The 16,364-nt window shown below is 33.4% G+C and overlaps 1 long non-coding RNA gene across 1 annotated transcript; it reads right to left on the bottom strand.

The window, feature by feature from the left end:
- Positions 1-11,990: 11,990 nt before the first annotated feature.
- Positions 11,991-15,357, bottom strand: LOC128547135 (uncharacterized). The gene is made up of 3 exons (XR_008366337.1): positions 15,247-15,357; positions 14,762-14,931; positions 11,991-12,969 (listed from the first exon to the last, which is right to left on the bottom strand). It is a non-coding gene; the product is annotated as an uncharacterized LOC128547135 (long non-coding RNA).
- Positions 15,358-16,364: the final 1,007 nt, after the last annotated feature.

Below are 16,364 nucleotides of genomic sequence, written 5' to 3'. Positions count from 1 at the left end.
TTTCTACCAAATTATTCAATAAATTTCAGAAAACAAACACAAGTCGTTTTCGCGAAAACAATGTTCCTTAAAACTGGCCGTTATTTTATAATACCGGTATGTGAATTCGCGAAAATGTGTGTCAGAGTAATGTCAATTCTATCATAAACAGTAAACCTTTAATGCTTCGTATTCTCATGAACCTTTGTATATATTTAAAGCATTTGGATAAATCAGAATATCATGGCTTTGACGTACACATTTTCAAAACATTTTATAAAGAATTCTGATATGAAAACTCTATGCACATTTCCGTTACAACACGAACATTTGACGTCACGTCGGCATATTATTTGGCGTCATACAGGCGCCTAGGAAGTGGGCTACCACATTTGATCTATAACTTTATAGCGAGCACGAAGAGCAGGCCCGAATCGAGCTCAAAGTTATCGCAACAATACTTCCACACAATAATATGTTGGATTTGAAAACTTTCGCCGGAAGGTAATAAGGCGAACCTCGCGGCGAGGAAGTAGTATCTCAGCAGCAAATAGACAGCATCATTTGATAGTTCACTCATAAATCATGCAAGGTCTCCAGTTGGTTAAAAAAAAGATTGCATTAAAGATAAACATGGGAATATAATTGGAAGATATTGTCATTAATATTTCTGAAGCCAGTATGAAAACTCAAAAATGTGCTAAGTATCATATTAGCTGAAACATGCATGTGTGATGACACTAAATGTTAACTTTTTCACGTGAAATTTCATTTTCTTATGAGTAACGAATAGTTTCTTTGTATTATCTTTATAAAGTAAAATCTGATTACTTCGAGCATGCTTTGAGGCTTTGCCTTATTTCACATTCTCATAAAAAACGTTTTAGAATCGAAATATTATACCAGTGTGAAAATGTAATATCTGCCAGGTGTCTTTTACACATATAATTTAAATGATAACGAAATGCACTAAGCGTAAACTTTCAGAAATACCAACCAGGTGTCTCTTACACATTAATGATAACGAAAGGCACGGAGTGTAAACTTTAAGAAATACCAGCCAGGTGTCTCTTACACATATAATGATAACGAATTGCACGACGTGTAAACTTTCATAAATACCAACCAGGTGTCTCTTCCGCATTTAATAATAACGGAAGGCATGAAGTGTAAACTTTCAGAAATACATGTACCAACCAGGCGTCTCTTACACATGCAATGATAACGAAAGGCACGAAGTGTAAACTTTCAGAAATACCCGCCAGGATCTCTTACATGTATATATATAATGATAACGAAAGGCAAGAAGTGTAAACTTTCAGAAATACCCGCCAGGTGTCTCTTACACATATAATGATAACGAAAGGCACGAAGTGTAAACTTTCAGAAATATCCGTCAGGTGTCTCTTACACATGTAATGATAACGAAAAGCACGAAGTTTAAACTTAATGAAATGATCAAATGACATGTAAATATGTATATAAACGAAAACCATCTGAACCAAATACGCATGTACTCAGTGCATAACAACACGAGAAACACTACTGAGAACAATTCGAGTGAATAACGGCTCATATTAAAACTGTATAGAACGTCAGATTCGTAAGGAGTACTATGACAATGACAATGACAGACGTTTATTTGATGCAGTGGCTACCGGCCCGAAATCAATATATGCATGTTTAGTAAAAAAACAAAGACAAATATCAAACAGGGAATGCGACGTACCAAAAACGCAGCCTCCCCAAAACGAAACCCACAGCACGCAGACGTGCACACCACAAACACACACACACACAAACACACTCGTACACAAAGCCAACACACAAGGACAAAACGAACAAACAAAGGAACACAGTGGGGAACCGCCTTGGAATGGTCAGTGTCAAAAACACCACTGGGGAGCTTAAACCGATTTATAGTGCGCACCAACCTGACTCTTACCCACACCATACCTCACTCATAAACCTCGCTTATAAGGAACGGCTTGAGACCTCTGAAAATTGTTCCTTTTAACTGAGGTTCCTTATATCCGTATAGCGAACTAGTTCCTTGTAACCGAGGTTTGTATAACGAAGACAATTTGTATAGCATACACTATTTGACTGACGTTTGAAAAGGGCTATGTGTTCCCACTCCGGGCCGACCATGAATCTTTATGTGAGACGGTTGCTAGTCTAGTGCGGGACCTTTCGTGGAGACTGCATGCATGTATATGACTGAAACAGAGTTGAAACATGGCGTTAAACCTAACCTAAGCCAAAATGTATGTCTATAAGAATGACCGTTATTTGTATTTATTTTTTGTCATTTATTTCTATCTTCCTTTTTTCTCTGCTACGTTTAATATGTTAATATGCATTAATACTGATATAAAATAAATGTTCAAATTTTTATCTTGCACACATTTTAATGTACATGTACAAGGCAACTATTGTATAGAACTCCAATCTACTCAAATTTACACATGGATCTACACCGGCACTAACTTTATGTCTACGTACATGAGTGCTTATGCCTTCCTGAAGGCATCAAGTATTCTAGTTTGAAATTGTTGTGAGTGAATGATATTTGACTCTGTATGTAAATGGTTGCGGAATACTGAGTCGTCGGTGTTGGAATTAGTCTCAAAATATGACCAAACTTGCACAACAGAATCCATATCATCGTTTTTACTGACAAGAAGAATGTCATCAGAACTGACGTCGTCGTTCTCTCCACTGTCGTGTTCATTATCTTCAATCTCAGTAAGAAATGTAACCGAGGATTTTTACATTGAATAAAGAAGGAATTAGATCGGGGAATTGAAAACTGTTCATTATAACCGAGAGTTCTTTATATCCGAGTTCCGTATAAGTGAGGTTTACTGTATATACAATCAACAGAATACCTTTATGTAATACAGAACGTAAAAAATATACAGAATTGTAAATTCGTGTCTGAAGTTCATAATATAAACCTATAAACTTGTATATTCTAGTTTCATACGTATAGAACATTTTGTTTTAAGAGCATTACGTTAATTAGCATTTAATACTGAAAGCAAACGTTTACGCTCCATGAAACTATAATATGCGTACATTGCAACATGTTTTTGTAGTTTCATTTCTACTGCTCATAAGAATAATAAATGAGCAAAATACTCAAATTGTTATAATTATTCCTTGGAATATACTTTGCTCTTAAATTCTGTAAACAAGGACAAATTAAGAGAAAGTGCATTTCAGTACCACATAATTTACATATACGTTCATTTTTGTCAACATTATTATATCGTCCTCTCTCTGTCTCAAGATCATGTGATGAAGTGCGTATCCGAGTTAAAGCAAACGAAAAGTTTTGAACATTTAAAACAACTAAGTACAATTCATGTCTGAATTGAATTTTATACAGTCTGTACGATTTCAATTTCTCAGAATTGTCAAAGGCAGAGTATTTGTGGTCCGTTTATTAACAAAGGTGTATCGTTTACAAGCACAGTTGTCGAGAAGTTCAGTAGTTGATTGATCATGTACTTCCCATATAACAGAGCAGTATAACAATATAGGTAATTTTTGTATCGAAAATTTTAAAACATACACTTCCAGGTAGCTGACCATGATTATACATTTTTGATAGTACAATGTATTGTAATTAAAACACGTTTAGCTTTCATAGCTTGATCAATCGCCATTCTGGAGAAAGATAGTTGGTTTGTAAATGTCGCTCCTACATAGGAAAAGATATTAACAACCTCAAGGGCATGACCGTAAAACGTCCAGTTTAGAAGACACGTGAACTCGGTTACTACATTATGCACATTTGATGTCCTGGAAAGCAGGCATGAATTAAGACGCAAACTAGTATTTTGGAAACTTTTCGTACGGTTCTTTCTTCCTTTATTATAGTTTTCTCGTATCATTTTTTGCCAACAGATTATAAAAATGTTTCTGTACATCTGATTTAAGAAACTATTATTATTATTATTATTATTATTATTATCAACATTATTTCTATATAATAATGAGCAAGTAGAAACAATATACATAATACATCTGGTAGAATATCATAATGTGTTACTCATTAGTTCAGACTGCAAAATGTTATTCAAACATATTTACACTTTACCATAAAATACAGTGAAACCTTTACTAAACACGCCTAAGATGATGGGTAGCGACCAGATTCGAGGGTTTCGTGTTCCAAATAATCTACCAACCAACCTAGATTAATAAGTCAAAACCAAAATTGAAACGCATTTATATAACATGAAAAGGATGTTTCTGTAAAATTTTGTCATTGCTGATACAGGGTTAAGTTCTCCGCGGACAAGATAAGTTAATTTATTGTCAGCTGAAGCTGCAGATAACTGAACCAATAATGAACCTGAATCAAAAGTTATCGACAGTCTTCAATAGTCAACAGAGGATGATGCCCGGGTAGTTTTACTGAATGGAATAATGGCCTGTACAATCCCACCTTAACCACTAGGATACTGTGTGAGGTATAAAGCGCTTATCAAAAACTATTCGAAATTAGATATACCTTGTTTAAATGATATGTTAGTGCGCTTTTAGCGTATTCAAACACTAAACATTTTACAGAAACATTTATTGAACAATGAAATCTATACTGTTGAATTACAAGATGCTATTATAGTTCATGTTATATAAATCCTTTGGGTTTCCAATGTCGAGTAAAATGTCTTTCATCATTTAAGCACGCTACAGGAGAGGCAATACTACATGTACTCTACTTTCTCTTGGAAAAGTACCCTTTCTCGGACAAAAATCTTAACAAAGACAAAACATCTGCATTTTATAGTATGAGGTAAAACTTGATTTTTGTTGATGTTCTATTTTTCTAAAGTAACTTTTCAACTTGAAATGCGTCTTGTCTGAGAGGTTATGCTGTACTTAAACCAATATATAATTAAAGCGATCATATTGCAGTAGTTTGAAGGGTCTCTGCCCTACGAAATAATCTCAAATAATTCTATATTTTCTCTTCGTTGATCTTAAAGTCGTGTACATCGAACTTTGAAGTTAATTGTGTAACTGTGGCTTTATTTCCGTTCAGAAGAGCTTATAATTTCGTCAAATTCATCTCTGCGTCTATAACAGTAAATCTACTCTTTAGTTGTTGCAGAAGTTCCTCGTTAAAGGATGTGGATCCGACTCTAGGGACAAAATATCGGGGTTGACATTAATACTAAAAATAAGTTTGGTTTTAATGACTGTTTTTTACACCAGCTTCATTTCATATAAAAACAAGTACACAGGAAGTTCGTCAAAAGTGACGTCGTGGTAAAAGGAACCAAAAGACAAGCACCAATAACGTTAAATAGATGCGCGCTTAATATTCCATCTCAATTTTCAAAACGAAATCAAAACTTCCATACATTTAGCATGATATTGTAGTCATGGCGGAAACCTTAATCAAATGAATTGATACAAGCATTCTTGCAATCTTGCTTTTAGATACTTTGTTAAATATGACGTTCATATTTCAGCCTGTACACAAAGGGATTATCATACTTTTTTATTCATTAACAAAGTTCAAATTATGATTATGTTAAAGATCTAATATTGAAAGGTTATAAGCTTGTTCCTGAGGCTTACAGACAAAAACTTCAAAATTGCAGAAAGGAGTCTGTACAGACCCATGTTGTATTTTCCCGAATTAAAGAGCAGTTATTTGATAGGTGGTGTGCATCAAAGAAGATAGGTACTAGTTATGACATACTTAGGCAGTTAATGTTAACTGAAGAATTCAGAACGTGTTTTGACGCCGAGGTCAAAACTTTTTGGATGAAACACAGATTGAAAATTTAGAAGAGGCTGCTAGTTTGACTGATGATTATACTTTAACTAATAAACTTTCCTTCAATAAACCAAACTATTCCAACAAGAAACCATTTTTTCCAAAAAAATGTTATAGTTTCTCATCTGGTAATAATTCTAAAACAAGAAGTTTTCAAAAATAAAAATTTTCAGACAATACACCTGCTGAAAATACAGGTAATAAACCTGCTGAAAAACCCTTGTCTCTACCTACTTGCAGTTATTGCAATAAACCTGGGCACATTTTTTCTCAATGTTTTTCTCTAAAGAGGAAGCAGGGAAGAGATGAGGCAAGACCTACAGGTCTTACCTCTTTGAAGTCTAAACCTCAGACTTGTACTGATATTAAAACTGTTATAGGGGTCAAGGACACCAATTCTAATTCTTCTATCATGGAGGTTTATGAGTCATTTATGTCTGATGGTTCTAAATCACTTATCGGTGATTCTACCCTATCTACTCATATTAAAATCTTAAGGGATACTGGATCTTCTCAATCTCTTATTCGTTCAGATGTCCTGCCTTTTTCTGAGAAGACTTCTTCTAGTTTTAATGTACTTATTCAAGGGGTGGAGTGTGGTTTTGTGTTTGTAACCTTCCGTAATGTTAATATTTAACCTCAGATTTGGTTACTGGCCCTGTGACTGTGGGTGTTAGACCTGATTTTCCATTTAAAGGTGTCCACTTACTGTTAGGAAATGACCTAGCTGGAAATAAGGTTGTGGTGATCCACTTGTAACTGACACACCTTGTTTGGTTAAAAAAACTGATCCAGTTGAGCAGAAAATTCCTGCCCTTTACCAGTTACCCGTTCTGTGGCTAAGAAAGCCATTGACAGTGATCTTGTGTCAGACATAGATTTGTCTGATACTGTTATCAATGAAGCATTTAAATCTGGGACAGATAATTCTGTTTCTTCAAATTTGTCTGTTCAACAAACAGACTCTGTCAATTTGTTTTGATACAGAAAAGGACTGGGATGAAGGTGTTTATTTATTGTTATTTGCGGTCAGAGATGCTGTACAAGAGTCATTTGGTTTCAGTCCATTTGAATTAGTGTTTGGTCACACTGTCCGTGGACATTTAAAATTACTTAAAGACAAAATTATTTCAGGAAAACACAGTTCCTTAAATTTGTTACAATACGTTTCTGACTTCAGAACCAAATTAACAAAAGCTTGTGAACTGGCATGTTTAAGTTTGAAATCTGCTCAAAACAAAATGAAATCAAGATATGATCTCTGTGCTGAAGAAAGAAAGAACATTTAAACCATGTGATAGAGTTTTGGCACTTTTACCTATCCCTGGTAAACCATGACAAGCTAGATATTATGGTCCTTATACTGTTGACAAGAAGTCAAGTGATCTTAATTTTATCATTAACACTACTGGGAGGCGCAAGCAAAAGCAGCTGTGTCATATAAATATGTTAAAAGAATACAATAGTGTTTACTGTTAGTGAGGAAATTGAAATTTCAATTGAATGAGATTTTGAACAAAATAACAGCACTGTCCATGGTCAAATAAAACTTCAAAATTCAGACATTCTTAAACACCTTGATGAAAAACTTTCACATTTGGAACCTAAACATAGAGAACAGCTGAAACAACTTATCAATGAATATGAACATTTGTTTCCGGATGTACCTTCTAGAACTGACAAAATTTTATAAAACTGAACTTACAGATTCGACCCCAATTAAACAGAATGATCCCAACAAAACAGAATCATTTTAAAGAAGAAATTCAATATTTGTTAGACAATGATTTCATTGAACCAAGTAACACAGACCGGGAGTTCTCCATGTATTCTTGATCCAAAATCTGACAAATCTTACCGGCTGTGTACAATTACAGGAAAAATAACAGCGTCACCAAAACTGATTCATTTCCAATATCTAGAGTTGATGATTATAATATAGGATGCCAAGAAGCAATTGCACATTTTGGCTTTTTATCTCCCTTTACTTTGTCTTTATCATTTATCGATATTATTTAAATTGTTAAGGTTAACTTCAAAGACATACAGTATGGTTGATATAGACATATTTTGTATGCAAATGGAATGTCTTTTGTTCATGCCATATCTGTATTTTAAAGATATTGCAAAAAATACTAAATTTATAAAATTACAAGCGATTTATCTCCGTTTAAGCATAAAAACTACAAGAGATTAATTTCCGTTTAAGCACAAAAACTCCATTTAAAACACACAACATAGAATTAAATGAACCATTTAAAATTGTTTAATTCACCCTAGCAACATACAAAATATATTATGCACAGTGCATTTTAAAGAAATTTAATTGCCAAGAAATTCGAAAAGTAATGGCGGCCATATTTAAATCAAGATGGCCACCGAAATAATCATGATAAAAAATGTTACAAATTGATTTTGAGAGGCTGAGCGTTTAAACTTTAAAAACAAACTTCATAAAATAGAGTAAAAATCACAAACTGATATTTTCAGACAATTCAGCAGAGACTATATATTTTTAAACAACAAATAATAGTTCTTACACTATCGAAAATGTATATTACTAGAACGATCAAATTTTGTACTATGTGTTCCTTGTATCTGAATGTTTACAACATTCCATACATGACGGAACAATGTCACAGAATTGTGATATCTGCTTTCAGATTAATTCAATAGCATTTTGTTTGTAGTGACAGGGAGCAAGGTCCACATCAACACCCCTCCCTCCCCTCCCCCTCCCCCTCCACCCACACACACACCTGTGGCGGACACAGACCTGTGGCTTTCTGTAAAAGTTTTTTATGATTGAAACATTTTAGAAATTCTTATTTATGCTGTTTTATGACTTTTATTGTTTCATATTGATTTGATCGAACCACAATTCCTAGTCTTAAACCGAGATAATATTTTGTCAAAGCCGTTGCCATTGATACTTCGGAGACTCTAAATACGGGCGTCCGTGCGTCCTTTTTCAGTCAAGATCTTCTTCAAAACCATAAGACTTCGGGAAGTCGCTCAGATGTTCAAATCATTTCTACCTAATTATTTGAAATACATAAAAATGTCTTCAGCAATGTACACAAATCACTAATATGCGGTTATTCATTTATACATAGGATAGGCAATTTAAGCCTTATGGTATAAACAACAACAGCAACAATAACGCAATGAAGTAAATACAAGACCATGTGAAACTGAGCCCTGCAGTATACCTAGCTTTAATGATCACGTTATATCAGACCCAAAGAGAGATGCATAAGTTTACGTATTTCTTTTTAACATAACATATTATAATGCTTGGTACTGATGTTTTTATTGTAGCTTCTTTGACTGAAGAAGATTACATTGCAAATACTTCTCGTGTCTATTTGTACGTTATGTACACGTTGTCCGACAATTTTAATGACATTGCAATATTTAAAAGACCACTGAGTACCTGATAGTATGATATTTTGTAGTAACTGATGTAGACCGGAAAAGTATACCTGTATATTTGCATTTCATCGCAACGGATGGTGATATATGTCTACAGGCTATCCTGGACCAGTATCCTGACTAAGTAGGACCTACAAGGTTTGCCCTACACATATAACATACAAATGTATTATGACGCATCTATAGTGGTTGTCTAGTTTTGACGCATCTGCAGCGGTTGTCCAGTATTAACGCACATTCTACGTTTTCCTAAGTATTCAGTATTCACACCAACATTTTTATGTTAACCCCTATTGACACTTATAATGTTATTTACATATTATATAAAGGGAGATGTTTACTACGAATTAATAAGGATGTGCACCTTAAGGGGTAGGTTCTACCAGTATGATAAAAGGATATAAACATATGAAAATTGTCAGGCAGCGTTACATACACTACCTTAAGAAAACAAAAGAAGAAACCAATATATAGAGACAACAATGACTGGACAAACAGTGCAGTAGCGAAAATATGTGAAAAAGATCAGGTTATTAACATCCAACTACAAAGACATTGCACGCATTGAGTTAACTGTTTTAAAGCAGACTCTCTCTGTTACTCTTTATATCTATAATACGTTATTTTGCCAGATTTAAACCTCTTTTTAATGGGCCTACATGACCGAGTGTTTAAGTTCAGGCTTGAAATCACTTGCATCGTGCTATACTATGCGCTTGGAAGGACTATTAAGTCCCATGTTTACTTTGATGTATGTAAAAGTTCGGTAATAAACGCTAATAGTTTTGTCTGTCTTCAATGTCATGTAATATCATTAGTAAGAGATAATGCGGGGGAGGGGGGGTATTAATTTTGCGAATTGTAAGCGTTAATTTGATTTTCATAAATTTCTCCAATTACAGCTATGTTGTTGGTTACTTCAAGAGATGTATCAAGACGAATGTTTAGTCTTGTTCAGATTTCGACGGTCGAGTGGGGTTAACAATACAAATTGCAAATATGAATATTTGACATCTTGAAATTTGAACATCATAAAATCAAAGAAAGAAATAGTTTGTTTTTTACATGACAATTACACAGCTTATTGGATAAGTGCATTATTCTACAGTTCCAGTATCAATGTAATGATAAATGCGTGAATTCTCGAAAAGGAACCACGATAAGGGGCCTCACTTCTGGACAGTTCAGAGCCTTTAAAATCTAACCAATTTCAAAGAAATGTTGCACATCTGTTTTGATGCATTTGTAACAATGTATGAGTACTGGATTGATCATCTTTTCTAGAAATTTCGACAATTTATTGTTTTTATTTCTTAGCAAATGGAATTATATTTGAAAGAGGAATAACTTTTTGTGAATATCTGCACAAACAAAAAACTCCAGTAACAAATTGTATCAAAATCGTGAATAAATGGTCAAAAAATCGGGTTTTGCCGATTTATTAACACCATTTGATTACGTTTCAATAAATGAATCGGAAGCAAATCGGGTTTTGCTGAGAAAGTCCCGCCCCCATTCATTGCAAATAATTGATTTGTTTACCATTCATTAGAAACAGATATTTTGTGCAATACCATTTATTACTGACTCATTAAAAAGTGAAGCCTAAAATAAAAGTTGTAACTTTTTGGAAACATGGGTATTGTCAGCCATCTTTAATGTATTTTGGCGGGATATAAATAAAATACAGAGGTAACACATAATCTAGAATACTGGAATTTTAACCGTTATGGAGTAAGTACAAACGTTTTATTATCTTATATAGTTGTCATTCGAAATTTCAGCACTCGTGCAGTGCTGCAAATGCTTCAAAACGAAGGTGAGCAACATTTCTTTAACAATGGTGTGATTTTAAAGGCGCTACACTGTCCAGAAGTTTTGTCCCTTAATTTGGACCCTATTCGGAAATTCAAGCATTTATCAATATATTGAAAATCGGTTTTTAGAATAATAAGCTGATCAATTGTCGTGTCATACAACTTTATCTTTCTATGATTGGATGATATTCAAGTTTCAAGACATCAAATATCCATCGAACTCTTAAGACGTATCTTCAATTCCTAACCATATGGAATCTGGAATAATCATTTCCAGTTCTAAAAGACGTTTTGGCTGAATGCGGTAAACTACGTCTATACACCCGAATTAGCGGTATTGTGTTTTTTTTCCTGTACTTAATAGAATCGACATTAGATATGACATATTTATACTTACAATTACTTAAAATGTATGCAAGTCATTATACCACATATTAATTGAAGAAAAAATGGATCTATGAGATACTAATGCATGAATGAAATTTACTTATGCATGTCTCGAGCAAATATGCTATTTCACCACCTTTAAGGTGTCTTATGAGGTTTGAGAAGTCATCGTTAAAAGGCATTAATTTTTGCGTTATTACACTTCAAATGAATTTTGAGTAATTATCAGTATGAATTAATGTCTTGATTTATTTGTATTTTGAAATATAAATTACACAACTTCGAATAAACTAAACATAATTTTGAACATGTTAGAAGTGCTAGCACCTAAAATAAAACAATGAAAGGTAATGGCAGATTTCCCTAAAGCACAGAGCACACCAAACACAGCCAAGAGAGCCATGCATTGCAAAGTAGGCCTGCAACAAAAAGAAACAGTAGCAGAAATATACAGAAGAAGGGTTACTTTAAAAACCCAACAAGTACATCTGAATTATATTCAAGATACCAAAAAATGATATAAGGTACAGAAATTGGTTTAGGTGTTGAGTTGGAGCTAGCAGAAAAAAGCAAGGATGATTTTTTACCAAGAAAAACCAAGCTAAAATTCTCATTATTACCATCAACCTACGCTGCTGAATTTGTATAAATCCTTATGTATCATTTGTGAGCAGGCAGTTTTTTTTCTATTTTAATTTTAACATTGCGATAAGTGCAATGGCTCTTACCAAATTACCTCATGAATACAAAACACGTCCGTGTCGAATAAGAAATTTTCTACATATAACATTATCATTAGGAGTGCAATTTGACCTTTTCCGTGAATTTCATAACTATAGAATAATTTAAGTGCTACAAAATGGTTGTAAAAAAGCTCAGTGTTTCTGTTCCTTTGGGATCATTGAGTACATTCAAATTGTATGTATCATAGTGGTCCACTTAACCCTTACCATGCTGGAAACGATTGGTTTTGCCTTTGCGATCATCCGTGCAGTCTAATCATGATCTACACTGTTCGCTATTCAGCCAGTTTCTTTCCGGTATGCGCCCCTTTAAACAGTTAATGGTATTGTCTAAATTGGAAGATGGACAAGTTCATAATTTCTTTTAAACAAACTCAGTCAAGTCGAGTTGGTTTGCTGCATTGTCTGCTCCCAAAGGTTTTCGTTAAAAATTAAGTATTTATTGCATTGGCAATACAACTGCAATTGAAACAATTCTAATATAAAATCCATTATGCAATGATCTAGATTTGATAAAAGATTTTAGGTCACAAATTGCAATTGTATGACTTTACAAGCATTGTCTTGAAATAAAAGAGGAATTTTTTTAATGACACATCTTTCTACTCCATATCTAAACTAAGATTTTGTTTTGCTTAATTGTGATACTGGGGCAAAACAACTTGATTGGACGACTGTGCGGTAGTCGTGCACTGTTGACTCTCACAAGCATGCGCATGTGTCAGCTGATGTTGGCTATGTGCTTGGTGAAGATTTTGACTTCGATTGCATTGCATATGTTCGTTGGTCATGCAGAGAACTGTTCCTGTAAAGTAAAGGCAACATTTACGATAACAACGATTGTTGTTCATATATAGTTCGGGAACATAACACATGTAGTCATGTTGTTGTATATATATAGCTTGAGAAAAGAAACATGTAGTTATGTTGTTGCGAAACATATATCATTCAAAAACATGATACCTGTAGTCATGTTGTGGTACATAAATAGTTCGAAAGAATAATGCATGTAGTCATATTATTGTTGTACATACATAGTTTGAAAACATACATGCAGTTTGTCTTGAGCATATATAGTTCAAAAACATTATAAATGAAGTCATGTTGTAGTTGTACACATATAGATCGAGAGCATATTACATTCAGTCGTGTTGTTGTAAAACATACTAGTATATAGTTCGAAAAAATGATATATGTAGTCGTGCTGTTGTTGTTGAACGCATGAAGCTCGACAAATTAATACATGTAGTCATGTAGAATTGAAATAAGATCAATAAAGTGAGTTTTCCTGTGACAACTGCTCCATTTATTTGACATATGAAATATGATACATGTGTTAACTTATTTGTAGTATTCGTAGGCGATTTATACAAATCGTATGTTCAATATCTCATAATTACTCCCCGTGACGTATTCTAGTATTTGAAAGGACGAGCTTTAGTTTAAATTTTAAATGAATGTCTTTTTATCTGGTCCTATAATAAATATACATGTATGGTGATTAGAATGTGCAAAAGCAAACAGATTATTCTTTTCTATTGTATACCGAAGAGTTAACAATTCGTGGCATCAGGTGGCCACATCAGACAACAGTGCGAGTAAAAGTTTGCAGATTACAGGTCAGTCATGTGTCCCACGCATTGATTAGAATGTAGATCAGTGTTTGATAAATTAATGGCCAAATATATTTCTTTTGTAGAAAAAAGTAAATGTACAGATTTCATTTGTGAGAACGAATCACTTCGCTCGGCCGAAACTGTAGATGTACGTCTTGTTCATTTTCCTTTAAATGCAAGAGCCCTTACGTAATGGTGAATTCAACGGCATAGAATTGTGATTGTGCAAATATGTTAAGAGAAATCATATATATTTACTTAGTTTTGTTCTGATGTCTGGTCTTTTGTGTTTCAGTAACACTGTAGTGGCTCTAAGTATATTTCATATAAAGACTTTTGGGTTTAAATTTGAAAAGCGCGCAAAACACATACGTTGCTTCTCGCTCCCATGCCCTCATTTTTTCACATACATTGTAACTGGGTTAAAAATAGACATTTTCATTTACAAGAAGTGTGCACAAGAAAAAAACACATGTCATATTTAGTGCTGCTATCTGCCAGTTGCGTAACAGTAAGACGAATTTTTTACGCACCGGCAAAAACACGTTAAAGTCTTGTCCGGTATGCAAGAATATTTTGGTTTCATGTCTTTTAAATGTTTTCACTAAATCATGTCAGTTTAGCTGTCGCAACGTCTTGTCTACTGGACAATGCCACACGCATAGCAATGACGTCACAATGTTAATATTTGAGTAAAATAAAAGCAAAACAATTCTTGTATATTGTTTTAACATTTTTTATATGTTTTGAAGACCAATTTCACCAGGTTCTATGGATCTTCATGTTACCAGTTACTGACTTAACAGAAAAGCGGAAGTTATATGTCATAAAATATACTCTTTTATCTACGTAGTCTTTATTTGATGTATATTATTGAAAGAGTATCCGTTAATTTTAAAATCATAATTTTCCAGTCTAGTATCGTAGCTGTGAAAAATATCAGATGAAAATCTGTTATATTTGAAAAGAGTACTGCAATACCTGCTTGCGTGTGATCCATTGGTCGAATGATAATCCCGTCTCGACGAGTGTCACTTCTGCAGCAGATCCAGCACACACAGATCAACAAAATGATCAAGAGCAAAATGATTATACTTCCAAAAGTGATGATAACAAGTTGAGTGCCGTCGTCGTAACAAGACATTGCTAGACTAAAAGAATAATTTAATGATATTTTGGTAATTGTATGCAGTCTGTTATCATCATTAGTAAACTCAGTTGCTCTATTTTCACAAGTACTTTTTTCTCTGACCATTTTATTAGCAAGTGTAAAATTATATTGTTATATAATTCATATTGCATGTGTAGCTAATTGATTACAATCCTAAATAAGAAACTTTTTTTCTGCGATTTAACACAAAATTTCTGAAGTATTTTTTATCTGATGTATTATTCATGTGCTTACGAACTGTTGAATACTTTGAACGTTACATTTGATAATAAAACTAAGAAAATAAGTCGCTTACCGTTGATGTTATAGAAACTAATAACAATAAATACAATTCTACATTAATTTCTCACTTCAAACTGGTGTAAGGTCATTTCTACATGTTTCTTTTCGTTGTATTTAAGATAAGCTGAAGCTACCATTTCTTATCGTATTATTTGCTTTAAACATTGGTTCGAATATATGTAGTCTAAAATGCGATAAGATATCATCAACTTGCATTTACTCGTTTTTCTAATCATTGAATTATGTGAGTAGAGCTGTCTTATAAAATACGAAAACACTTTAGGGACATCCAATGAAAATGATAAAGGCATTTTCGTCGTTATTCCAGGTATCTATATATAAAAAAGCAGCGACTTCAACTTTAACTGCAGTAATATGCGGATGCTCAGGGAATGTCGAATATTTTTGAAAGAGAATATGCACATGCCTTTTGTTCAGTGAAGAAAATCAGTTAATTGTATACAAAATTTTGCTATAATCATTCTTAAAAAGTAGCTCTTCGTTGAATTAAAACCCTTCCATCTGATAAAGATATTTTCATTCGAAATAGCTATAGATTCAAAAATTTTCAATTTAAAACTTGTTTAAGAATGTTTTCCTTACCTGCAAACTTTGGCGGCCATATGATTAAAAAACGTGAGGAGAAAATAAAGAAAATATTTTTTGTTACTTTCGGTAAAATAGTGTTGTTTCATAAAATGTGTTGACAGAAAAAAGATCAGATCTAGTTTGAAATACTGAAATATGTCAGTGAAATCAGATTGATAATTTTACTGTTTTGAAGCAATGAAAATATAAGTTCTTTTTTTTCTGGTACGGAATACACTTGAATGCGAAAAAATATAACTTAAAATAATAGAAAATTAAATTCTTTGCAAAATATATTTCAGTAAGATATAAGACAATGCATTGGATTTTGGGTCCAAATGCGATTTTGGTTGAAAATTCTTTTAGCAAATCTGGCAGACTGGCATGTTCCGAGTAAAAAATGTTATTCGACAGCAAAAATCAGCCATTGTCATTGAGAAGTACCGAATTTCGGACACTATGTTTTCGTCTAACTATATCAGGCAGAATAGCTTACTGAAGACTCCTTAAAATAATATCAAGTCAAAATCAATAATGAGATGA

Source organism: Mercenaria mercenaria, chromosome 12 (assembly GCF_021730395.1).
Source record: "Mercenaria mercenaria strain notata chromosome 12, MADL_Memer_1, whole genome shotgun sequence".
Classification (NCBI taxonomy): domain Eukaryota; kingdom Metazoa; phylum Mollusca; class Bivalvia; order Venerida; family Veneridae; genus Mercenaria; species Mercenaria mercenaria.
This window is presented reverse-complemented; position numbering and strand designations above follow the sequence as displayed.